This window comes from Phoxinus phoxinus, assembly GCF_949152265.1.
Source record: "Phoxinus phoxinus genome assembly, chromosome: 5".
Lineage (NCBI taxonomy): Eukaryota > Metazoa > Chordata > Actinopteri > Cypriniformes > Leuciscidae > Phoxinus > Phoxinus phoxinus.
Window position 1 is genome coordinate 42,132,555 of NC_136880.1, and position 6,780 is coordinate 42,139,334.

Below are 6,780 nucleotides of genomic sequence, written 5' to 3' on the forward strand. Positions count from 1 at the left end.
AAAGAAATGGTGACAAATATGTCAATGGAAAAGATGACTAATATTTTAAGGGACAAATATACAGTTTTTGATGGAGTTTCGTGAGCTTTCAGATCGTTCTTAAAATGCGGTGGACTTGGAAAGGTGTTAATAAAGACTAAGAGTATCAATATAAAATACTGAGAGGCTGTTCTTTTTTTATATGTTTTCTGTTCCATGGAAATATATATGTTCATGTGTATAGTTAAAAATATAAAAGACAATAATAAAAAATAAAAAAAAGTATCGAGGTCTCTGCGTTCACAGAACACGTAACGATGGACATGTAGATATGGCGTCTCACACAATATCTATTGTATTAATTAATTGATGTTATTAAAGGTAGGGTAGGTCAGAATTGTCTAAAAAAACTTTTATTCAAATTTGTTTAAACTGTCTTTATATACCAATACATTATTAAAATGCAAGTACTCTGAAATAGAGAGTATAAAAAACTGAGTGACTCTAGTGTATTTATTCTTCAATAAACACAGCTCATTAATTCCATTCACTCCCACCTAAAAACGGGTGCGCGACTGCGTGCACGTGGGCGGAGCCAGTAATAGCGGCGGTAGTCATGGCGACGGAGAGTGACAGTCGCGCAAGCCAATCACTTGTTTCGTCCCGGTAGGAATTAATGAGCTGTGTTTTTTGAAGATTAAATACACTATAGTCACTCAATTTTTATACTCTCTTTTTCAAAGTACTTACATTTTAATTATGTATTGGTATATAAAGACAGTTTAAGCCAATTTGAAAAAAAGTTATTTAGACAATTCTTACCTACCCAACCTTTAAGTAAAGCATATACTTTCAAAGTGTGGTTTAAATCAATGTTATATTGTTTGTATTGTTATGTGTTATAGTGAAAAGTATTGCAAAGGAAACTTCAACTAAATACATATTACTCAACCTTTTACTAGCCAAATTAAAATGACTTATTTTCTTTGTTACTTTCACTTAACTTAGTTAAGTACAGTTTACTTAATTCCATACGTGATGTTTACTTAAAAAATATTTGTGCAAAAGAAAAATTAAGCAATTTTTACTTATTGTTTTTTTTCAGTGGGTTCAGAAAATTGAGAGTTATACATAATCTGAAAGCTGAATAAATAAACTTTCCATTGATGTGTGGTTTGTTAGGATAGGACAATATTTGGTCGAGACACAACTATTGAAAATCTGGAATCTGAGGATGAAATTTTTTTGAAATATTGAGAAAATCTCCTTTAAAGTTGTGCATTTATGTTTACAATTGTGCTGCATTCACTCACAAAAATACATGTTTTATATATTTACGGTAGGAAATTTACTAAATATCTTCATGGAACATGATCTTAATATCCTAATGATTTTTGGCATAAAAGAAAAATGGATAATTTTGACCCATACAATGTATTGTTTCTATTGCCACAGATATACCAGTGCGTCATGTGATCCATGATAGATTAGCTATTCAACTATAATGGAAAACAGTACAGTGCTGATTCCATTCAGAGAATTATATTTAGTTATTACCATATTCATGTAACACTTCAGGTCTGACCAATGCATTTCCATGAGCTTTGTAATCATTCCTGATTTCTGGATGAGCATTGATAATTCAAAAATCATTGGGCTCTAGTATTTACTATTTTCAACTATAATATGTTTAAATTATTATATTTATTATTGTATATATGTTTACAATAAGACACATGATAATGCTTCATGCTGTATTTTTTGTCTTTAATATTTTAAATCCATATTTTTTGCATATGTCATATTAGATTACAGGTTTTCAGGACCCAAAATGCGATACTTTTGTGATAAATGTATTTTTTATGTGTTAAAAGGCATTTTATACTATATAATTGTTTCCAGAATGAAATAACTGGCTTTTACATTGTCGTTGTAAAAGACAAAAAACAACAACAAAAAAACGAATTGTTAAAATATTATCTTAATCTGAGTCAATTTATAGTGTCAAGTTTATGCATCAATTCGTGTAATAAACTTGACACTATAAGTTGACTCAAATTAACTCAGTCAAAGCAACAAGATGACTTGACTTAGTTAAGTTGAGTCAACTAATCTTTTTTACAGTGTATTTACTTTTAATTAAGTTGACAGTGTGCATGAGATTAACACTTAAATCTTTTCTTTCTTTTTTTCACAAAGATTTTATTTTAGGGGAAAAAAGAGAGAAATCATGAAAAAATTACAATACAAAATAATTGCAAATAAGGTCTTGATATGTGACCAGTCCTTAGACATCAGAATTAATTATAAAATGTAGTGATTAGAATGTTAATTAGCATCTTAAGTGCACACATTTGCACTCTGACAGCCTTAAAAATAGCCTATATTTTGTAAACAAATGTTTTTGAAACCCTGCATGGTATGTTGGACAGCACAAACTCATATCTGATGTGAAAAATCATCATGTCCATCAGATAAAAGATTCGCACACGTGATGTTAGTTATCTTTCTCGGATGTATAGTAAATGTTTTTCATTGCACACCTGCCTGAAACATCACCTGACCGAGATCACTGCTGATATCTGACGCACGAGACGTTCTTGTTATACAAGAAATAAACAGTCCACAGCATGCTTTGATTCACAACAAATCCTGAAGGAAAATGTTGAATACCTGCTTATGTCCTGTATAGGTCTCGGCTCCTGCTGAGTTACAGCTGGGATGATTGATGTATTAGGGTGTGTGTGATGATGTGCGCAGTTCAGATCAGCGGGTTTTACGCAAATTAATTCCCATGGAGATTTGTATTCAGAATATAGCTCATAATACAACCGACATCCATTCGCAAAAAAAAAAAAAAAAAACGCACTAAAAAATATCAAACCACATTCTCCTTAGCCTGCCCTTGATCGCGTTGAGCTAAATCTTTTAGGAATAAATATCCAACAAAAATAGTTGAGTTTTTGTCCTCTGTCTTCAGATAAATGTGCAGATTTGTGATGTCTGTCTGATCAACAAAAAAAAGTGAGACCGTCTGCTCTTTACGAGAGACTGGAGTCTGTGGGTGTGTCGAGTCGCCTATTGGTCCAGAAGAGAATGCGACTCGTTTACGCGACTCGGTTCTTTTGAACTGCTCGCTTGACTCACTGCTGATTCAATTATTCGTTCATCTCTATGACTATGATACACACGTACAGATCAGAATACAGCTAAATAGTGTTGTTTAGCGCCCGATTGTCATTATAATTTTGTCCTAATGTCGTAAAAATATTGATTCGTTTTCATTGTGGTTGATAAAATACGATTGTATGACTGTATGTTGTTTGTTCCCTGAGATGTGTTTCATACAAAACGCGCCTTTTTTTACATCAACCACAAATATGACTTGTGTGTCTAACACAGCGTGTCCATATTTTAGCACAATACCAATAACTAAGCTCATTAACAGTTAATGGTATTTAAAACCGGAATAAATCAAATTCTTTAACTTACGAGCAGATGAGATTCACTTCAACCGACTCATTAAGAAGAACCGATTCAAACCAAAGCGTACCATCAACTGTATCAGTGTAATTATTAGACCGAATTATTATACGTTTGCATAATAAAAGAAGCAATCTTACGTGTTAATGTTCTGTTTCCATCGTAATAATTTGTTGAGGCGTCACTGCAGCCAAGAAAACACTGATTTTAGAACAGAACGCGTAAATTAACAAGACAAATGACAAATATTATCATAAACTAGTTTTATCATGTTATCATGATATACCATAGTACATTGGAGTAGCTTGTAAATACCATGGTATAAATATGCAGTTGGCCAATACACCCAGCTATCTCAAAACTTCAGCTAACATGCTGGCAATGTTCTCTCAAAGTTATGATCATTAATATTAATTGAATGATTGTTCAGAGTTAGCCTATGGTCTTTAAAACGTTAGCACAAAAACACTTGTTCGTAGTTCATGGAGCTTGTGAAAAATGTTTTAGTTGGACATTCATTTAACATTTTTTAAATGTTAGCCTACTAATTATTTCAGAACATTCAAAAGTAACATTTCTATAATGTGTTCACTGTTCAGAATGCAAAACAAAAAAAGAATGTTCCTTTAACATAACCAAGAAAAAAGCTTTTAACGTTTTGAACATTACGAGAACATTCAGAAAATGTATATTTCATAATTTTATTTCATATATTTCATAAATATGAACATTTAAGCTGCTTGCAGTCACAATAATGTGACATAATTGCTTATTACTCTTGACCAATAGGTGGCGCTGACACTAAATTGATCTGGTGTGGTCAGTGTTGGGTGACAATTTTTTGTAAGATTTTTTGTATGAGATTTTTGGTCAAGCTGTTCAGAAGTTAGAAGCAAATGTCTCGTGACCATTAGGTGGCGCTGTGCTGACACTGTAAGGGTCATGGTTTGTCATAACACACACCAAGTTTGATCAGAATACACTAAATCGATTTGGAGACATAGCCGTCACATCCATTTTGATGTTATATTTGTTCACGCGTTACTCGAGAACACTCACGAACTTGATTTCCATGTTTGTTTGTTTTGTCGCCATGGTCTGAAAATGGGTCAATTTTGGTGGGACTTTTAGGTAAATTCAAAATGGTGATTTGCGCAATCGAATCATCTTGAGCCAAAAAAGAAAACAGAAGCCCTTATGGTGTTTGTTTTTAACCTTTACATTTCAAAAGTTATTAGCATAGATGTAAGTGCAAATTTTGGACAGTTGGTGGCGCTAGAGGGATTGAGTTAGAGACTCACAAATTTATATGGATAATGTTCAGACTGTCCTCTATCTGTGTGCCAAATCTCACACATTTGTACCATTTGATTCTATGGGCTGCCAAGACTCAAGAGTGGAAGAAGAAGAGTTTTTAGCTTAAAGGGATACTCCACGTTTTTTTGGAAATAGGATCATTTTACAACTCCCCCAGAGTTAAACAGTTTTACCGTTTTCGAATCCATTCAGCCGAACTCCGGGTCTGACGGTACCACTTTTAGCATAGCTTAGCATAGATAATTGATTCTGATGGGTCCAGTAGCATTTCTTTCAAAATGACCAACGAGTTTCAATATTTTTCCTATTTAAAGCTTGACTCTTCTGTAGTTAAACTGTGTACTAAGATCGACGGAAAATGAAAAGTTGCGATTTTCCAAGCCTATATGGCTAGGAACTACTCTCATTCCGGCGTAAGAATCAAGGAACTGTGCGGCCGTACCATGGGTGCAGGCGTAATGATATGACGAAGCACTTGCCGTCAACAAACCAACGTGACAACCTGCTTGCACAGGGATGCTGATCCCGAACCGTACAGGAAACTAATCGCACAGGAAACCTAATTTGAAATTGCCGCCTAAAAACTACACAAACTTAGTCCCGGTCATGTTGGAAGTTACCGACCTGGGGACTATTTTCAGGTGCTTCGTCATATCATTACGCCTGCTGCACATGGTACGGCCACACAGTTCCTTGATTCTTACGCCGGAATGAGAGAGTAGTTCCTAGCTATATAGGATTCTGAATTCTGAGCCTATTTCCAAGAAAAGTGGAGTATCCCTTTAATGGGAACGTTGCCCTCAATAGTGAACAAAAAAAGTGACAATTCTAGGGGCCTACAACCAATCTCTCCCTTATCCAGATCCATGTCCTAGTTTTTCTCGAACAGAAGTCCCCTCTGGGTAAATTCCCCCTTAATAAATGAATGCATGAGTCTGTGGGGCGACATTCCAGTTCTTTACATTGTGTAATGTACAGTAAGCTCGTACTGTATGCACTGTGGCGGGTGAAACGTGCCATAGAAAGGGTTAGATAGATCCCAGAGTGTGATAATATGCAGACAGTCCCCGATGCAATCACACTTTCCCCTCTGAACACATGCCCAACATGCCTCTTATTGTAGATTACATGCATTTAACGCAGGGCAAGTGACAGGGTTGGTTTTGATGACTCTGTGATGTTGTGGGATGTTGTTTTGCATGACACATGCACTAAGTTGCACTGAACAATACAACGCTTATACATGCCGGTTATTTCCAATCCTTGATTCTGATTGGTCAATAGCTGTGTTTCATTCACGATAAAACACGGCTATGACCGCTTCACCCAACAGTTCTATGTATCACTACACAACACCCCCTAGCAACCACTCTTAGCAACTTAAACAAATGTTTGATCTCATCGATATTGTTCATTACAGCTATAGTAGAGTATTGTGAGAGATCGAGTAACTTAAGCGAGTGTACCTGCATTTACAGTAGATATAGCATTTTCCTTCAGGTCAGTCCTATTCATAAATAAATAAAAATCCGTTTGAATGTCCGTTGCATCTTGTCCTTTTAACAGTTAAGGGGTTTTCCCGTGCCATCTGTCCTCCGTGATCACAAGTTTGAGTCCTTTCAATGTAAAAGTCTTCTCTACTGACTGACTCGCTCATAAACACAGTCTTTGTCTCCATCTAATGGCGAAGTAATGTATGTAACGTAACTTCTGTTGCTGTTTACGGTCAGGGACTATTTTTTCCAGCGGAAGGAATGCTTTTAGCGATTTTACTTCATGAAAGTTGCATAGATACATATTTTCGGCTTTAATATTTGTATTGTGTGGTAACCGTTTTATAAAAGGAATAAGGTACTCGAGGCTAGTGCTCTATCGTGAATAAGTCACGTTTTGCGTCGTGCCTAAACAACGCCCTTCAGCCGTGACTTATTCACGGGTGAATTTTAAATAATTTCACTTCTTTGATTTGAGAGTATGTTCATGTCTGTGTATGTCACTGAC

General features: G+C 35.3%; 1 protein-coding gene across 1 annotated transcript in view; it reads right to left on the reverse strand.

Moving 5' to 3' along the window:
- cers4b (ceramide synthase 4b) overlaps window positions 1–3,010 on the reverse strand; it is a 22,697-nt gene extending 19,687 nt beyond the window's left edge. Inside the window, exon 1 of the mRNA XM_079613617.1 lies at window positions 2,653–3,010. The gene's annotated coding sequence lies outside the window, so the exon portion shown is untranslated. The remainder of the gene's footprint in view (window positions 1–2,652) is intronic.
- Window positions 3,011–6,780: the final 3,770 nt, after the last annotated feature.